We start from the raw sequence: 21,107 nt of genomic DNA, 5'->3' as shown, positions 1-21,107 counted from the left end.
AGCTCTGGTAGAGAAAGAGAAGATCCTTGCAGAGAGCAAAGCAGAAGTTGCCCATGTAGCCTTTAATACCCAGCAAAAGGCCTTCCTAGATACACTGATGGACACCACCCGCCCAGACAAAGGAGAGTCATTGGAGGTGGTCAAGAAGAAACTCAATATCGCACACAGAGCTCTACACGCAGGGCTGCACATTGTTAGAATATCAAGCTCTGGGTGTGTTGACCGACATGAGCTGGACACAGCTAGTCTAGCCATAGTAGTTAGATACATTAAATAAGTCGGTGCCTTTGGTGTGAATGGTCTTATGACCGTAGGTTGTATCTTTTCACTATAGAGTGTGGTTTTGAATATAGTGTGTGTGAGAGAGGAAGCTCGTAGCTTCACTCTGCCTTTCATCACTCTGCCTCTTTGAATCTGAACATGGTATCAGAGCCATGAATAGATGAAGACTGGGTGCCTGGGAGTGTGGCATTGGAATTGCAGGAGCTGAAGTCAGAGAAAAGGTTATTCTTCTTCAAACAGGCTGAAGCCATTGGACAATGGAAGGTATGAAGTGTATAGTGGTATGCTTAATGATCAATGGCAGGGTCAAAGGCTTGTTTGTAGCCTTGAGAGGGATGTATTGAGCACCTTAGAGTGCTTCATTGCCCTGGTTAATAGACACGTGAGCTGTGCTGTCCATCCAAACAGTCTGCGCTGTTGCGCCTGATTCAGATCCATGTCCTACAGCTACTAAATGAGGCATCCTGCATCTTCTACATGCTCTAAACAGTGTATGCTGACCCTGGGTGTGACCTTGAAGGTCTGATATGTCAATGGAAGCTTGAGTGATGAGAAGCATGGACTGTTATGCAGGTATACAGGTCTGAAACTGAGAGTACACTGCTGAATACAGTGATTTACATCAGTGTTTTTGATTCTGAAGAGCACTTGAAGCTCCCTAATAGGCTGGGAAGATTGCATTGCAGACAATACAAGTCAAGAAGTTATATGTACTTGATGTGAAGTACTTGAGCTAAATTTTTCTCAGTAAAATATTCAGATCTGAGAACTGTTCACTGCTGAAAACTGTCATGTACTGTCAGTAATAAGCATTAGATACTACTAATGCAATACAGGTCATTTCTAGAGCTCTATCACCTATGAGAGCTGTCACATACATGCTGGATGTATGGAGGCTTGAAACATTCAATGAGTATCATTGAAAACTGAAGTCTGGAGCTGAAGTGAATGCAGACATATTGTCTTGGTCAAGTACAAATGGTTCATGAGGTCTTATGCTTTGGTCAGTGAAAACAGGTTGTCTATGTATACCTAGATGCTCATGTATTGACCTCACCATTACGAAGTAAATGTATGACATGATCGGGAGACAATTTGGGGCTGATTGGAACTTGATATGCTGAACTTTGGTTGATAGTAACCTGCAATTGAATTTGTTGACACTTGTATGTGCTGTCTATGCTTATGTCTGAAGTGGCATATGTACCAGCAGTCAACTAAGCAGTTTTGGAATATGCATTACGTGTATCCAGGTGGAGTTTGACTTTGGAAAGGCTGCTGTAATTGCAGTTTACAGGTTTGGACTGTATGCTTTTGGAACCTGGCAGTGGATCTGCAGGAGTTAAATCTGAACCGAACATCAGACATATGTATTGGCAATTGTCTGTATGAGTTGGATCAACCGATTGGGACGTTGTTTTGGGCTGACATTTGACTGAAATTTACTGGTTTTTTCCTACAATTAATTGCAGAAAACTGTCATAAACAGTTCCGGGCTGAAGTTGAACTGTTAAGAAAATCTTGGTTTGCAGGTAGTCAGGCAAGGTCTGCAACATGGCAAATGCTGATAGAACTGATAATGTAACCCAAATTGTGGGAGAAAAGCTTGATAGCAACAATTATGCAATATGGAAGTTCCGCATGGAGAACTTTCTGATAGGCAAAGGATACTGGGACTTAGTGACAGGTGTTGAGGCTGAACCTGAAGTTCCAGATAGGAATCCTACAGCTGATCAAAGACGAGCACATCGAGCTTGGACGGAAAGAGCTCGCAGAGTTTTACATTGGCTGTCATTATGTATCTCGGATGCTATGGTGATGCAGATCATGAACTGTAAATCCCCAGCCGATGCATGGAACATATTGGTCAGGTACTATGGCACAACTACGAGTGCCAGGAAGATACAACTGAAACAAAAATTCAACAACATAGAGAGGAAGAACAGATCCATACAGGACTATGTCACGGAGATTAAAACCTTAGCAGATCAGCTCGCATCTGTTGGCTCACAGGTAGAAGATGAGGATATGGTTGCAGTGACCTTAAATGGTTTGGGTCCGGAGTATAAGTCCTTTGACACTTCAGTATCTGTGCGGGCTGAGATGCCTGATTTTAATGAGCTGGTTGCGTTGTTGATTCATGAAGAGGTGAAGCTTGGCTTAGTTACAGGGTCAAGCAGCTCAAAGAATAAGGATGCAGTTTTTTATTCGAATCAGCGTGGTCGTGGTGGCCGTGGTAGAGGCTATGGATCTGGCAGAGGAGGCCAGCAGAATGCATCCTATAGTAATAGCAATCAGCAGTCATCACATGCAAGAGGTAGTGGCAACTTTCGAGGAAGGGGGAGATCTAACTCCCGTGGCAGAGGCTCATGGCAGCAGCAGCGTCAGTCAGACAATCCAAATAAAGATAAGGATTGTCACTACTGTGGAAAGTATGGGCATATTGCAAAGGATTGCTGGAAGAAGCAGGGAAATCAGAAGGGCAAGCAGCATGGACATTATGCTACGTCCAGTCAGACAGATGACTCTGGTGATAGACTGTTTGCCATGCAATATGTCGAAGATAAGGCTGCTGAAAAATCATCTGATGATGCAGTGTGGTACATCGACTCGGGGGCGTCGAATCACATGACCCCTCATGGTGATTGGTTCACGGATATGGTGGCTGAAAAGCATGGCTATGTATGCACAGGTGATGACACGCAACATAGCATTGAGCATAAAGGCAAAGTGCCTCTGGTTGTACACGATGGCATGAAGAAGAATCTTCATGATGTTTTGCATGTTCCTTCGATTACGAAGAACCTATTGTCTGTGGGTCAAATGACAGAGCAGAACTTGCAGGTTCGCTTCAATAAGCATGGCTGCTTTATTGAAGAGGTTGGCAATGGATGCAAGTTGATCGCGAAAGGCCACAGAAATGGAAGAATGTTCACTCTTGATGCTACACTGCCAGAGCTGAATTCCGCTATGTTTGCTCAGGGTTCTGGCACTATCAGGGACTTAGAGATTTGGCACAAGAGAGTGGGGCATGTCAATTTGCAGAGGCTGCAGACCATGCAGAAGAAGCAGCTGGTAACAGGGCTCCCTAGATTCCAATATTCAGATATTGGTCACGTCTGCGAGGCTTGCCAGTTTGGTAAGCAATCACGATTGCCGTTTGTCAGGCATGTAAGACAGAGTACACGACCACTGCAGTTAGTGCACTCTGATGTTTGGGGACCAGCTCATAATGCATCTATGGGGGGTTCCAGATACTATGTATTCTTCATTGATGACTACAGTCGATATACCTGGCTTCACATATTGAAAACAAAAGATGAGGTCTTTGCTGTTTTTCAGAAATTTAAGGCACAGGTTGAGAAGGAATTTGAGTGTTACATCTCTTGCTTGAGATCCGATAGCGGTGGGGAGTATGTCTCCAATGAATTTGCTGATTTTTTGGCTGAAAATGGCATTCGTAGGCAGCTAACCCGCAGCTACACTCCGCAGCAAAACGGAGTAGCTGAAAGGAAGAACAGGGTTCTGATGGAAGCTGCTAGGGCCATGATGAATGAGAAGCATATGCCGCTTTATTATTGGGCAGAAGCTGTTGTGACAGCCGCATATATTCTGAACATGACTCCCATTGCAGGCATTCATGACATGACACCGTTTGAGAGGCTCTATGGCTATAAGCCGGATGTAAGACACATGAAGGTCTTTGGCTGCCTTGCTTATGTGCACATTCCAGATGAGAAAAGGAAAAAGTTGGATCCCAAAGCGCATAAGAGTGTGTTCATTGGATACTCGCAGGAGAAGAAGGCATACAAATGTTATGATCCCTCTACCAGGGAGACTTTGGTAAGCAGGGATGTCATCTTTGATGAGCTGGGCTCTTGGTATGTCTCACCAGTTGCAGTGCCATCCGATTTGCCTTCCACTCGTGTCTCTACAGTTGATATGCAGCAGAGCACTGCTATGACAGGACCTATCAGTCAGACAGTATCCCCATGGACAGGGAGATTGAGGAGCTCACCGTCCACTGACACGGGTATGTTAGTGAGGGGGAGACATGATGTCTTGGACAGCAAAGGAAAAGAGAAAGTTAGTGAGGATGGTATGATGACACCTGGCAGAATGACTTCGGGCTATGAGTCTAGTGATACTTTAGACAGCGAACTTGGTATTCCGACTGTCTATACGCCTGGCACGAGGCAGAACAGGTACATTCCACCTCATGAGAGAGGTGAATCGAGTAGTGCACCACAGCCTAGACGATCGCAGAGGGTCAGATACCCTGTTGACAGGTTGACGTACTCTGGTTATTCTGCGAAGCATTATGCATACATGACAAAAGTGATGGAGATCAAAGAACCAGGTACTTATGCTGAAGCAGCGAAGGATGAAAACTGGTGCATGGCTATGGACGAAGAGATGAAAGCCTTGGCTGAAAATCAGACTTGGGATTTGGTACCACTGCCTGAAGGGAAAAAGCCTGTTGGCTGCAAATGGGTTTATAAAATCAAATGTAAGTCTGATGGCAGTGTAGAAAGGTACAAAGCAAGGCTGGTCGCTAAAGGATATGCTCAGCAGTATGGCTTGGATTATGATGAAACATTCAGCCCGGTTGCAAAAATGGCAACCATACGAACTATTATTGCCTTGGCTGCTGCAAAAGGCTGGAAATTGCAGCAGATGGATGTTAAGAATGCATTCCTCAATGGTGATTTAATAGAGGATGTATACATGGTTCAGCCGGAAGGGTATGAGAACCCTGATTTTCAGCATTATGTGTGCAGGCTGAAAAAGGCACTGTATGGGCTGAAGCAGGCTCCGAGAGCCTGGCATGCTAGGATCAGCAGTTACTTGCAGAGTCTTGGATTTGTTGTTGGCAGGGCTGATCACAGCCTGTTTACAAAGAAGACTGACAGTGGCTTGGTAGTGCTGGTCATATATGTTGATGACCTGATAATCACTGGAAATGATGACTTGGGAATTCAGCATGCTATGAAGATGCTGAAATCTGAATTTGACATGAAAGATCTGGGAGATCTGAAGTATTTCTTGGGTATTGAGGTCGTACCAGTTGAAAATGGCTTATGGCTGATGCAGAAGCACTATGCCATGGAAATGCTTAAGAAGTATGGCATGGCTGAATGCAAACCACTAGATACACCTCTGGACCAGAATGTAAAGCTAGACATGAACACTGGGGCTGAAGTAGAAGATGTGACTATGTACAGGCAGATGGTCGGCAGTCTGATTTACTTGACCATCACTAGGCCTGACTTGAGCTATGCAGTAGGGCTGATAAGCCAGTTTATGCAAAAGCCGAGAAAGCCGCACTTGGATGCAGTTAGACGCATCATGAGGTATGTTAAGTCCACTGTAGACTATGGGCTGTTCTATGTCAGAGATAAGCCCTTGATACTCATTGGATACACAGATGCAGATTGGGCAGGATGCTCAACTGATAGACGATCTACGAGTGGCTATGCCTTTGGCTTTGGTAGCGGCATGATCAGTTGGAGCAGCAAGAAGCAGCCTACGGTTGCTTTATCTAGTACTGAGGCAGAGTACAGGGGGGCTGCATTGGCAGCATGTGAGATTGCTTGGCTGCTCAAGCTTATGGCTGACTTGGATATTCAGGTTGATGCTCCAGTGAAACTGTTATGTGATAATCTGAGTAGTGTACTCCTGGCCATGAATCCAGTTTATCATGCCAGGACAAAACACATAGAGGTACACTACCACTTTATTCGTGAGATGGTCCTTGCAGGAAAGGTTGATCTTATGCATGTGAGGACTGATGAGCAGGTAGCAGATATCTTTACCAAGTCTTTGGGTAAAGATAAGTTCTGTGGTTTTAGACAGCTACTTGGAGTACATATGCTGTCTTGAGCTTGAGGGGGAGTGTTAGAATATCAAGCTCTGGGTGTGTTGACCGACATGAGCTGGACACAGCTAGTCTAGCCATAGTAGTTAGATACATTAAATAAGTCGGTGCCTTTGGTGTGAATGGTCTTATGACCGTAGGTTGTATCTTTTCACTATAGAGTGTGGTTTTGAATATAGTGTGTGTGAGAGAGGAAGCTCGTAGCTTCACTCTGCCTTTCATCACTCTGCCTCTTTGAATCTGAACACACATGCCACCCCAACCTATGGAGGTTAAGTTGAGCCTGGATGATCAACGAAAGTACCTGTTGCTGGCCGGCCTAACCCCCCAAGAAATTGATGCGATCGGGTTTGAAGAGGGAATACAACAAGGAGATCAGCAGGGGGATGAAGCTGAACTTAAGTCAAAATGGGAAGGTTTAGAGAAGAGGTGATCTCACAGCCCCCCTCGCTGCATTCCCAATAGCAGCAAGGTCGACACATCTGTGGAAAGACAAGCCACGCTCAAGGAAAGAAGGAAAAAATTAGTATAATAAACTAGAAAGCAGCTAAGGGCCAAGCTAGTCATGCAGTTGTCCATGCCCCTCCCACCATGCCCTGATGACATTCCCGCAGGATTCCACGTAGAACTGTTAGTTTGGGAGCGACAGGAAAGAGAAAAAAGAGCCATTCACTTTCAGCTTTCTGGTGCCCAATAGCCTACAGAGGGTCTTGCCACCCAAGGTAATGGAGGACGTGATTGGGATTGGTAGCCGACTAGGATAGAAGTGGCTGGAAGAAAGAGAGAAGAACCCCACTCTTTGGGGAATTGAAGAAGCCGAGTTCTGGCAAAATAAGCAGTAAGAATGAAAATTTTCAGCAAGGTGTTGGACAACCTTGCATTCCTTCATGATTAGCCCCACACGGAGGTGGTTTTCAAGGCACTTCTATGTCCAATAACAATCCCAAAGTACCCACTTACCTTGCCTTCCATGCTGAAAGAAAAATGGGCACATTTGGGACAACATTGGGCTCTAATATTGAGAATAACTATGCTGAAAATAAACAGTCCACTGCATCACCTTCCCATGGATCTAGTAGACAATGGTTCATTTCCCCAGATGTTGTGAAGGAACGAAAGGAAAAGGGCCTAGACTTTAAGTGTGGAGATACGTACACTGCAGATCGTGCTTCCAAATGCCTATACAAGACAACCAAGGTCAAAGTTCATAGCATGTATGTCATGGAAGATTGGCACAATGATGAGGATGACCTGCCCATTGACTAGGCTAAGCCTATAGAGGATGTTGATCATGAGCAGTTCTATGATCTGGAGGATGGGTTTCCCTTCGACCTAGGTAGTGATTCATCACGGATACTTGATTTGACATCCCACCCACCTACCACTTCCCTTTGATCGATCTCTTTGGATGCTTGGATGGGTTCTCAAAGCCCTAGTACCCTTTGCATTCAAGGTAGTATCAATGGAAAGCATGTCTTCATCCTTGTGGATAGTGGTAGCACTCAAGTTTTGTCAATAAATTAGCCATTTATTGAATGAAATGTGCCCCTATGGCACTACAACACCCCTTGAAGATCCAAATAGCAAATGGAGAAGAAGAAATCATCAGACACGTATGTCTTGCGATTCCCTTATGCTTGGCTGAAAGTTATGTGGCACTAATTGATCTGATTGCCCTAGATATGGGCCCCATTGATGTTGTCTTGGCCTGTGATTGGCTAAAATAGTTGGGAAAAATTTCTATGGACTTCTCTCAGCTCTATATGGAGTTTATGATGCATGGACAGCCTATCCACCTAGAGGGAGTTCAAGATCACGCTTATTTTCAGCTCATCACAACAAAACAACTCAAAAGGGAGTTTAAGAAATGCTCACAAATCTTGTCTTGCAATTGAACAAGGACAATCCTGATCAACATTGTGCAATATCTAATGATTTAGCCTTGTAGGCCTTACTTGAGGAATACAATGATCTATTTCAGATGCCTACAGTCCTCCCTCCTAAGAGACAAGTGGACCACCCACTTGACTTAGAGCCCCATTCCAAGCCAGTAAACAAGCCCCCTTACAGACTCTCCAAGTGTGAGCATGAAGAAGAGGTTGCAAAGCAAGTCAAGGAGTTATTAGAGATGGGTTTCATTAAACCGAGTTCTTCCCCCTATGCATCCCCTATCCTATTAGTCAAGAAGAAATATGGCTCATTTTGCATGTGCATTGACTAGAGAGACTTGAACAAAATCACGGTGAAGAACCACTACCCCATCCCATGGATTGACGACTTGCTGGATGAGTTGAAAGGGGTATGCTTTTTCACTAAGATTGACTTGTGCTCTAGCTACCATGAGATTCGTATGAGGGACGGAGATGAGATCAAAATGGCCTTTAGGACTGATCGTGGACTTTATCATTTTCTATGATGCCTTTTGGGTTGACTAATGCCCCCACCACATTTAAAAGCCTCATGAACAAAGGCCTACAACCCTTTTTGCTCGGGTAAGTTACTCATGAATATATGTGTGTGTGACATTCCCGATTTCTAGGTACGCATTCCTCACATGAACCTCTACTTAAATAGGAGGTCATTAATTGAATAAGGGCAATTTTTTTTTAAAATTATCCCTCTCTCCTCCAGCCGACTGTCGTGCTGGAGGAGAAAGGAATAGCAAGAGCTATTAAGCTCCTTTTTGCTGGAGCTCGTAAGAAGATGAGGCATGCATGATGCCGCGTGGGGAGAGGGAGGACCCCCTCCCCTCACCTATATAAGTGGTATGGGATAGCCAGGGAAGGGGGGCGGCCGTAGAAGAGGAGAGGGCTATGAGAGTTGAGTAAGAGCGAAAATGCTGACGAGGAGAAAAAGGCCGCGAACAATCAGACACTGTAGATTGGGGAGTAAGGGGAGTGAAGGAGGAAGCCGGGACGCTGCTGGGCCAAGGAAGGGAAGGGAGAGGATTCTAAGAAGAAGAAGGCCATAAGTAGTGGTCATGTCGAGAGAGAGTGAGGGGAGAGTATCATCGACCATCGAAGGAAGAGACGTAGTCGTCTACGCCGCTGAGGTTGCCACCTGGAATCATGAGCCGCCACCTAGGAATTTCAAGATACCGCCAACAGTCGTTTCCTCCCCTCCACGTGGCATCTCCACGACAAGCCCAGAAGCTTTGGAAGCTTCTTGGGAAGCTTCCAAATCCCTTAGGAATCCCCCCTTCTTGTGGACTTCTTAAAGCTTCCAAAGTGGGTTTAAAAAACCTCCACCCCCCCGGGATTTAATCCCCTCATAGGCGATTTTACACTTTTTCTCCCCTTTTATTTCCACCAGGTGAATTTTAAAACCTCCACTCCCCGGGATTTAAAACCTTTCCGATTGTACACCCACAAGCCCCCTAGCCCAGACTTTGAAGAGAAGAAGGGGAAGTCTATAAGCCCCTTCCCACCCATCACCCACAAGGCCAGCCCTAGGATTTTAGGGAAGGAGAAGAAGAATTCTCAAGCCTCCATTTCCGCAAGGCCGTTCACAAGAGTCCTTTTCCAAACCCCCTCTTTTTCGAAATAAAGAAGGCCCAAGCCTAAAACCCTAAGGCCTTCCATAAGCCAAATTTCGCAAGTCGGTACTTCTGTCAAGGATCCGTACTTCCAAGGGGATCTCCGCGTATGGATATCTCACCGAGTCCACAAGTCCATGTTTTCTTCCTATTTCAAGGCATGGAAATGATTCTAGGTTGCATAAAGTAGGATTAACTCTAGTCAATTCAACTACGTAGTGGTTAGGAAAGATTGCGTAATTCTCAATCAACGTACAAATATTTCATTCAGAAATGAAGTTAGGAAAAGGTTGCATGGTTTGTTTAACATAAAACCTTAAAAGCTTAGAAGCATAAGTTGTGAATGCATATCCTAGTAGAATCAATGGAAGTTATGCGAATTTTAACATGTGCTTGGTCTTAATAAGAAAAGTTAGGAATTACGAATCTAGAGGATATGAATCGCATGCTTACATGAATTATGATGTATTACTACTAGTTTTTTTTCCCTCTTCGATCAAGACAATATCTTTAGGAATAGTTCGTCATTATCATAAGACAAGTAAATTGGATTACCCAAGACACCTAAACCACAAAGGATCCGCGTAGAAATGATTAAATCAATACAATGTACTCCAAGTGCTAACTACGGTTTAGCACGTTAAGGACTTGACCTAGTCGCACTTATTGCCAAGTCGAAACTTTCATACCCTAAAAAGTCCTGCCCACATTCACGAAATGTAGGGACAATAAGACATACCTGCAAGAAACGATCTAGGGTTTCTATCCTGAGGATTGCTCGTTAAAAAGATGAAACTCGGATTAAGTTGGAACCCTAGGACCGACGATGTCCGCCTAGTGTAATCGGGAATGGATTGGATATAAAGACACCCTAAACCCTGTTTCCTATCTAATCAAGATTTCGTGATTAGAAGACGTCATGCGGTGGGTGAAATAGTCCCATGAATTAGATGCAAAACTTGTGCAACAAGTTACAACGTCACATGATCTTGTGGTTTGATCAGAGAATGGTAAATTCATCGGAATGAGATTGGCAGATTCTTACGCAAGGTTATCTTGCAAGAGGAGAAATAATCGTCGTGATATAGTACCTTTCTTGGGTAAAGTAACCAAGATACGAGGATTAGATATTTGCTTGAAGCAAAAGACCAATTAGTAAATTGGAATAACATATTTACTGCTAATTGAACTTAAGGTATTGGTTAAGTTGGGTTAGTAGGGTACGGCCCTAACCCAAGGATATAGGGTTAACAAAACAAACCCTTGGGGATCTTGCCAAGTCGCAATTGATCCTGGATCGAGTGCTGGATGCATTCAGAGAGGAAGATTCACTCTTTAGCCATTAGCCAAATAAAATGACCACTGGAATTGATTGTGCTTGTAACAGTTTAGAAAGCACTGTTTGCATTGTTTGCTCAAGGAACTAAAGGATGAAAAGATATCTAATGCTTCAGGTTGAAATCCTGAAGGGAGAGGCAGCTTCAGTTACCCCCGACTGCCTGCCTAACCCTAACCAAGGGGGTTGTTGACCGCGCCGGGAACGTGGACCAAACCCACCGCGAGAGGTCTTTCCGTTGAGCTCCACTTGGAGCAGGAGGACGCTTGGGTGCCAGGGTAAGGGCGAAATCTTGGAATAAGTGATCCCTGTGGATTACTGGATAGCCTATTTTTAAAAGATATTTTGGGGATTTTTTATATTCTAGATTTTGGTTTTAAAAAAACCAACAAGTCAAATTTCATGTTTTTTTGAAATGTTTTTAGAGGTAAAATAAAAATTTCTAAAATATGAAAAGTATTGGACATCCCTACTCTTTGAGCTATTTCCCCCAATATTTATACTCTCTCATGGCTCTATTGTGACCTCTTCTCTATGTTTATGCAACCTTCATTAATAGAGTGAATTACTTACACCCTCCTTTCCTTTGGCACCTTTGTGTGCCTCTCTATGCCTCTGTGTGCATCTCCACTCTACCTCCTGTGATAACCAAGTAGACTCCCCATTTTTATTAATAAGTAAAATTAATACAAGAAAGAAGGAACTGCATATTGAGGTAGAGATTGAATACGTCTCACTATTCAAAAGAACCCAGCGTACTAGTGTCAAATCTCAGGTTCTATAGAGTTACATGCAAATGGGATTGGAACATATGGACTTGTGGGTTGATGGGGGAATCTACCCAATTGATCCCTTAAACAATAGATATCCAACTTTCTTAGGAATTAAAAGTTGCTAAAATATGTGTGTGAGGGTGAAAATGGGTTGCTTAGTAACACTAGGCAGCTCAATGATTAAGCATTCAAAGTATTTACAACTTGCCAAGCAATCATAAAAAATTGTCATGATGTGATTGCTGCACATCAACTTCATATATAACAGCTCATAGGACAAGTGGTACAACTGAATGACACTATAATTCAACAAAACAATCAAGTTATTACAATGTATGACACTATCCATGACATTGGTATCTCATATGAGTATGCAAATGCACAATTGGATGATCTGAGAAAGATCAACAACAACCTAACACATAGGAATGCAAACAAAAGAAAAAGCCAATCAACGAGTTAATTGTGAATAGCGGCTAGTAAAAGTGATATATCAAAACATGCAAGGTAGCTCAGAATGAGAACCTAGGTGAGGGTGAGGTTGGATCACTTATTAGTACATTTTTGAAGGAAAGTACATTACAAAAAGCTTTGAGCAATCCTAAGTTTAAGGATGTGAAGGAAAAGGTGATTGAGTGCACATTAAAATATGTGTCAAATGAGTTCTCATCTGTGGATACACAATCCATTTGTGACAGGGCGCCGATATTAGCACAATGACTTAGTCAAAGATATTCAAAGGTGTGAAGGCTGGGTTTGGTGGTGTGCTGAAGAGAAATAGAATCTTGTATTTTCCTCAACCTTCAAAGTGAATAGAGGCCCGACAGTAACTTAATGCAAAGGTTTTGGAGCTGATAGGAGATCCCATGCATGTTCAATGCATGGAAACACTAAAGGTTGGGACCACAAATGCATATGAGGTGAAGTTCACCGAACTCAACAATTATTATTGTACAAAGTACAGTTGGCAATGGTAATGTACTACAATATGTTTATTGAGGAATATAATGTAAATTGCAGTTTGTTGTAAATTTGGATGAAAGTGAGGTCGTCAAAGGAGTAAAGCTTGAAAGAGTTAGTGTAACTTTGATGAATAGAGCTTTACAATTCGACAAGAACAATTGAGGGAACTTTAATGTTTAATCTAAGCACCATGTGTGGTGTCTTGTTGCATTTGAAGTTCCCAAAAAAACATTTGAGGTGCTGCAGCTATTCTTTATGCACACAAGCATTCCAAACATCATCGATCATCAGGAACATGGTCAGATGCTCTCCGTTGAAGGTTATGGTCAATACTTGGTTGAATGACATATTGTAGGATACTTAAAAACTTTAAAATGCATGTGTGTAATTTTCAATGAGTTTGGTCCACACAAGGGATGGAAAAGTCACATTGGATAGCTCATGGTTCATAGCAAAGAAAAACCAATCATAGTTGAGGGGTGAATGGTAGCATCTAATGATCCAGTTGCTATCTTGGTGGTATAGGATTATAGTAGCGGATGAAGCTAAACTCTTACAAAAGAAACCAAATGAAAGTGTTGATGAATCGGCTGCAGACATGATGGAATTACGTCATGTCACTAAAAGAGTGTGTTATGAAGCCTGAAGTGCAAAAGAAAACTAAGCCAACTGGCTAGAAACGAGGCTTCAAGAAGGCAGCAAATGGGTTCAAAGAGAGCTAAGATAGTAAGATGAACAATGTGTCCAAGAGAGAGTGTGCATGTATGTGAATGAGTCTTACAATTTAGGGTTATATAAAAGAGGGGTTCACTTTCTATCTTATTCATTGAGTTCTCACATCTCTTCTACAGGAAAGATGGCTAGGCCTAAGGTAGTTGCAAATAAGATTTCGCTCAGAGCCCCATATTGTGATCGGCCCCTTGGAGCACCTACTAGCTCAGATGCACCCCCTTCTCAACCTAACCCAGCTTCCTCAAGATGCCCTCACAAGGGTCCTCCTTAGCATTCCCACAAGAAACACAAGTGGAAGCCATGTACGGTAGCCCTGAGAGAAATTAGGAGGTATCAGCGCTCTTTTGATCTCATCATTCCGAAGGCGAGCTTCTCAAGTCTTATTTGTGAGATTGTGCAAGGTATCTACCGCACAAAACGCAGGGTGTGGTTTTTGGCACTAGATCAGGATTGTTGAGAAATCAAATGATATATGTCCATAGAGGCTGGATGTATGCCCAAAAGAGATTGGCCCATAAGTGGCTTTGTATAGAAGATATGAGAAAAGATGTATGCTCTAGAAGCTCTAGGAAGAGATGTTCAGAATCCCATATACACACTGAGGAGAATGGTACTATCCAAAAAACTTTAAAGGCATGTACTTGGTTGACACTCATAACAAGGTAATGGAACTATCAGTTTGAGTCACTGTCAGTGTCATTGTGCATCTTACACAAGAATATGTTTATGAGTCCAAGCTAATCTATCTTGGAATCTAGTTCACTTGTGTTATAGTAAGTCTATTTAAATCTATGTCATCATGAGTTGTACATTCATCTTCCATCCTCCATAGCTTCCGCCATGCTCTAGATCCCATGTTTATCAACATGATATCAGAGCTCAGCTGAGCATGGCACTGCTTCTCTAGTCTCTCCTCACTCTCAGTCCCTCTCCATCTCTCAGTCTAACCTCAAGTTGAGTATCTAACTTCATTTCCTCACTTGAATCACACTCTCTCTACCTATTTGCCATACATAGAACATGACCGGCCCATCTTGGAGCTCCTCATTCTCTCAAACTAGGGTATATCTTCACTTGCTTTCTTCTGGGGAATTCTTTCCAAGCTCAGGGCACAACTTTTCATTAGGTTGCATCATGACATTGGCCACTCATCGGTTCAGCATTGCATGATTTCATCCTCGTTGTTTGAAAACACATCTATCTTGGTTGTACGGTTTCCACCATGCACATAGCATGCCATTGCTCCTGTGAGCTTAAGGCAATGGAAGCCCACTAAAAGAGCTTCATATGCACCAAGTGACTCACTAGATCAATCACTATGCGCACTGGAAATGGAGAAAAACTAGTCGAGCATGTTGACCTTAATTACAGGCAGCCATAACTAACTTCCTAAAGCTTCATTTTTTATTCTCTCACTCCTCCAAGCTCATCGGGGATCTTGCCACTCTAATTCCTTGGCCTACTTATTCTCTAGTAAGATCTAATCAGCAAAGAGAGGAAGTTCTTGAAGTTTTTTATGTTTTGAGGACCTTAAGCATCAACACCATAGCCATTAACATTCAAGCTTCATTTCCCGTGGCCCAATCTTGGTAAACTCAAGAAGAAGATTTGGAAGACTCCAGCTAAGCACAAGAAGATTAAGTGTCAACATCAGGCTCTTCAATAAAGTGTCTATTGACACTCCACTAGTGTCATTTGTCACTACTTCTTGTGTTCTTGGGACACTCAAGAGCAACTCACTTTCTGGTATTATCTCAGCTATTAAAGTTCATTCTCTGCAATATTTTAATGTGGAAATGTCAAATTGATAAAGCCCCTTGTAAGCCTCATTGTAAGGGACTAGACATTGCCTTGAGCATTTTCTCAATGGTAAGACCTTCCCCTGCCTTTAAAAGGGAGATTTTTAATGCACAAATGTCAAGAAAATCCAATGCTAGTGTAATGCCAAGCCATTTCAGTGAACATCATCATATAGCCACCACTGATCCAAGGCTACAAACTCTATGTATCCAAGCCAATGTCATAATGTGCTGTCAAGCAATGCATTCCAGGAAGTTCTAAAGCTATCCAAAGAGAAATATATCTATCTTGCAAAGCTGGATGGAGCCCCCAAATCTATGTATCCCAAAGTTTATGTCATGTCAAGCTACATGAATGTACCTATTTGTATCCATCTCAAACTCATTGAGAAAGAAGATCAAAAGGACCTCACAAAGAAGACTACAGCACAAGATAATGAAGAACAAAAAGATGAAGAGCATGAAGAAAATAGAACAAAGACCAAGAAGATCGAGGACATCACCAAAAGAAGCTAAAGGAAGATGAAGAAGATACTTTCCGTTGCTGACAACAAAGAATTTTCCATTAGTGGATTTCCCTTAGTGGATCTTGTTTCCCATAGTGGATATAAAAACCCTACCAAGATGTAAAGTTTCAAGCCTTAACTTGACTAGGCTGCCAAAGAGCTAGTCTCTTGGTCCATGCTCACATGCAGGGTGGGCAAAAGCCAACAAGGGTAGAGACTCATCATTTGAGGGGGGTTGTTGAGAAATCAAATGATATATGCCCATTGAGGTTGGATGTATGCCCAAAAGAGATTGGCCCATAAGTGATTTTGTATGGAGGATATGAGAAAAGATGTATGCTCTAGAAGCTCTAAGAAGAGATGTTTAGAATCCCATATGCACACTGAGGAGAATGGTACTATCGAAAAAACTTTAAAGGCATGTATTTCATTAATACTCATAACAAGGTAATGGAACTATCAGTTTGAGTCACTGTCAGTGTCATTGTCCATCTTACACAAGAATGTGTTTATGAGTCCAAGCTAATCTATCTTGGAACCTAATTCGCTCTCAACTTTAACTATGCATCTTTGTTGTATTTTCAAATCTTACTTACAATTTTTATTAGCACTATCAATTTCAATAGGAAAAATATGCAAAAATTTTCCATTTCTTGTTGAAGACTTTATTCTTGATGCCTCTGTATAGTCTATATGGTGCAAAGTTTCTATGGGCCAGTAGTTGGGATGTTGATTTTTCAATTATCAATCCATCCATAATTTTGGTATAGGATAATTTTTAAAATAGCAAATTGTATCAAAATGCGATGAAACTTCACACCCACACTCACTAAGTAGCCATGTGGCACCTAGCGAGTGTGCATGTGAAGTTTCATTGCATTCCAAGAAAAGGTTATGGATTTACGATTACACGATGGTCAGTAAATAGTATGAAGCTGTATTAACTCGATTTTGGAGTTTAAAAGGGTTAAAAGTTCATTTTTCTTCTCATTTTCAAATCTTTCTTTCTTTTCTTCCTCCATTGTCACACCCCCAACCTCTGTCTCTTCTCCATCTTGTCCTCCTTGAGCTTGCATGGCACGCATCAAGTAAGCCTGTTGTGGTTTCGACCAAGGGAAGGCCTCAGGCCAAGGACCACCACCTGGAGCACAAGGTGGAGCCTCCTCTGATGTAGCAGCAAGTGCTCCCCATAGAGCACAACAACCACCACAGAAGAGGAGGAGATGGAAACCGCGCACTATTGCCCTTCGGGAGATAAGGGGAATCCAGCGTGGATATGAGCTTCTCATCCCAAAAAGATATTTTCATAAGGTTGTTCTGGAAGTTATGCAAGACTTAGCTCAAAGGGTTGAGAAGAGTTTGGACGCGAGTATGTGATGGCCCATCGGTAGGAAAGTGGATTGTTGTAGCTATGGAGGCACTGTAAATAGCTACAGAGGGGTTTTGCATTGAATTGTTTGATAATACACAACTAGCGACCATCCATGCAAAGCATATCACAATCATAGATAAAGACATGAACTTTATCATTCAGCTTTGACACGGTAAGGGGACTCCTCCATAGATTATGAGATTAATGATGCAAGGTTTTGTAATGAGTGTTGTAGCACCATAGCATCTTGGAAGGCCAAAATTTTTTGTATACTCTACCACATTGGAATATATATATATATATATATATATATCTCATGCGATGTGTAGTACTGAATTCAATTAATTGAGTAAAGTTATTTCTTGAAACACACGACTCTTGATTTTTCTTTAACGTAAGCACACATCGAAAGTAGTAATATGCATTAAGAGTTTTTGCATAGCTAGGGAATTTTGAGAATGGGAAGTCATGGGATTCCCATAATATCTTTCTTTTTTAGCATTTGACTGAGGGGAATTCAAAGTCGTGTTTTAAAATAGACAAGTCCATCATCCACAATGAAATTTTGGTATTTGACTCTGAGCTTAGGATTAGTGTCCTTAACTAGGATTTCTCTAGGCATTAGCTGATACTTAGGATTCTTATCTGTCTCTTCTTTGGCTAGCTCAATGACTGGATTGTTAGGCATCGATATCATGGTGGCTAAAGTCTCTCCTTTAGATGGCGCTTTCATGATAAGTGCATTCAGAAAAGCTTTACGACTTAATGCATCAATGATCACATTCTCTTTTCCAGGTCCAAACTTGATTTCAAAATCAAATTCTTGCAAGACTTCAATCCACCAGCGCTGCCTCATGTTGAAGTCTGGTTGAGTAAGGATCCATTTGAGACTTTTGTGCTCAGTGAACAAAGTAAACTTGCTTCCAAGTAGATAGTGTCACCACAATTTGAGAGCATGGATCACATCTAACATCTCGAGATCATGGGTGGTATAATTTCTCTCATGGATTTTTAGTTTCCTTGAGAAATAGGCTATCGGATGACCTTACTATGCATAAGCACACGACCTAGCGCAAGAGAACTTGCATCTGTTACAACCTCAAACTCTTGATTTAGGTCAAGTGGATTTAAAATGGGTGCTATTACCAAACTTTTCTTGAGCTGCTCAAAATTGGCTTGCTCAATGGGTGTCCACACAATAGCAATTTCTTTTTTCAAAAAATCAGTGAGAGGTGCAGCTATTAGGGCATAATCTTTTATAAAAATTCTATACCATCCAGTCAGCCCTAAGAAACTTCTCACTTCCTTAACTGTCATTAGAGGTTGCCACTCTTGAACATCTCTAACTTTGATTGGATCTACTAAGAATTCTTCAGTAGATACTATGAATCTGAGATATTCCATATGTCTTTTGAAAAAGGCACACTTTCTTTTTCTTCGCATAGAGCTTGTGCGTCCTCATTGTGTCCAACACAATGCGCAATTGTAGCTCATGGTCTTCGTCCCTCTTGGAGTATGTTAGGATGTCATCAAATAAGACTAGGAAAAACTCATTAAGATAAGGTCAAAAAATGTCCCGCATTAATATATTAAATATAGTAGGGGCATTAGTTAGACCCAAAAGACATTACAAGAAATTCAAAATGGCCATATCTAGTATTGAAGGTAGTTTTAGGGATATCTTCTTCCTTGATCCTTATTTGGTAATAAATAGATCGGAGATCAATCTTGGAAAAGATTTTCACCCCTTACAGCCTATCAAGTAGCTCTTCCATTCTTGGGATCAGATACTTATTCTTGATTGATACCTGGTTTAGACCTCGGTAATCAATGAAAAGGTGGAAAGTTCCATTCTTTTCCTTTTGAAATAGTATTGGGGCTCCCCATGGTGAATTACTGGGTCTAATGTATCCTTGATCTAGTAATTGCTTGCGTTTCTCTTTCAATTTAATTACTTCAAGGATAGATATTCTATATGGACTCTTAGTAATTGGAGTGGCTCCTGGTTCAAGTCAGATATTGCGATCGACTTCTCTTTGAGGTGGTAATTCAACTAGCTCTTCTGGGAAGATGTCATCATATTCCTTCAACCAATATGGCTCTCCCTCATCTGGTTTATTCTACTCAACCTTATTTAATTTTTTGAGATAAAGAGGTAATCCTTTTCTTAACCCTTTTATTATGCGAGATGATTTGGCTAGTTGAACCTTGGGTTTTCCTGCCTCACCTTGGGTCATCACTATTTCCCCCTTTAGGTTTTGAAAAGTCACCTGGACTTTTCTACATTGAATATGTGTATCATTGGGGATTAGCCACTCCATACCCAATAGACATTTGTAGGCCCCTAAATTTATGATCCTAAATCCCATTTCAGAGAGATTACTTTCCAGGCTAAATGTCACTTTGCAATTTTTCTAAGTAGATAGGATTTCTCTTCCATTAGCAAGTTCCATAGGCAACCTAGATATAGGTATTGTGTATATACCTAATTACTTGGCAGACTTTGGTGACATGAACGAGTGTGTTCTTTCACAGTCAATCAAAATTTTAAAGGACTTACCCTCATATTTTGCTGGTGTTTGAATCACTGAAAATTGGCGATTTGGGCCTTTCTTATGGAGGGTGGCGTGAATTGATGCCCTTTCCATATCGGCTTCCATAGTTGGGCTTCCCTCTTCTTCAAGTTATTTAAGAATTATAGTATATGCTTTTTCTTTTGCAATTGAAGCTTGGTTTTGACCTCTGTACTATCCTTGGCAAGGAATTTGGCCAAGCTTTGGACACTTTCTTTTAAAGTGGTCTGGCTCATTACAGTGGAAGCACCTAGGTAACCTGAATTACTTTCCATAGGTATGAAGTTCTTGACTACATTTGTTTTGACCCTCTTTCCTTGACCAAGTGGATGCTCACCTTGGGCTTGGTTAACATAGCCCCATGAAGTCCCTTTGTTTTGATTCCAAGGCCTATTATTCCTTGGATTTGATTGAATCTCTTGAACAAGAGATGTTGCGTGAATCAAAACATCTTGCAAATCAGATGGCCGCATAGATTCAAGGCTTGTCTTCAAAGAAGCATTCAATCCGTGACAAAACTTAGACACATGCTGAGCAATAGTCATGGAAGGTGCATATTTAAGCAGTGAGATAAAATTTGAGTAATATGCATCCAGGCTCATTCCCAGTTATCTTAAGTTAAAGAACTCATTGATTTTTGGTGTGCAATAAGCTGGTGGAAAATATTGACCACACACAGCTTCTTTCAGCTTTTCCAAGGTAATAGCTGTCTCAGTGAGTCCCTAGTCTTTACACCACTATTTTCACCAAAAGTGTGCCTCACCGGTCAATTTCAACTTGGTGATCATAGCTTGATTAGTAGGGGTAGTTCACGCAGCAGTAAAGTAGTCCTCCATGGACTCAATCCAAATCTCTGCCTCTTGGCTTCAATGTCTTTGCCCTTGCCATCAAATTCTAGTGGGTTAACTTGCTTACTTCTCTTGAATTTTAGTCAAACTAGCGATAGCTATATTACCTTGGGTTATCATAAGTTTCACGATTTAGTTTAGTGCTTAAAATTTTCAGCTTCATTTTCACATTAACGTACTAGTTTTGTAAAACAATGACGGGCCAAAGAGCACAATGTTTTTTTAAAATCTAGCTGCCGTTATATTTTATTATTAGTAGCTATATGTTATGATTTTTACAAGTAAGGGATATTTATAAATGGTAGATGTTTATAAGTAGAGATACATTAGTATTGATAGGATAGATTGGATGCTATGTACAATTTCCAAAACATGATATCATTATATATTTCTTTTTCAAGGATGGATATCAGTTACATTCATGTAGAAGAAAGTATGCTAATTGCTATCTATGTCCATAAACCTATACTGTGGAAATGGAAGATTTGGAAAACCATGGATACGGTAATC

The sequence above is a fragment of the Lygodium microphyllum genome, chromosome 9 (genome assembly GCF_053477565.2).
Source record: "Lygodium microphyllum isolate KBCC chromosome 9, Lygodium_microphyllum_v1.1.10, whole genome shotgun sequence".
NCBI classification, from domain to species: domain Eukaryota; kingdom Viridiplantae; phylum Streptophyta; class Polypodiopsida; order Schizaeales; family Lygodiaceae; genus Lygodium; species Lygodium microphyllum.
Note: the sequence above shows the minus strand (reverse complement) of the source record.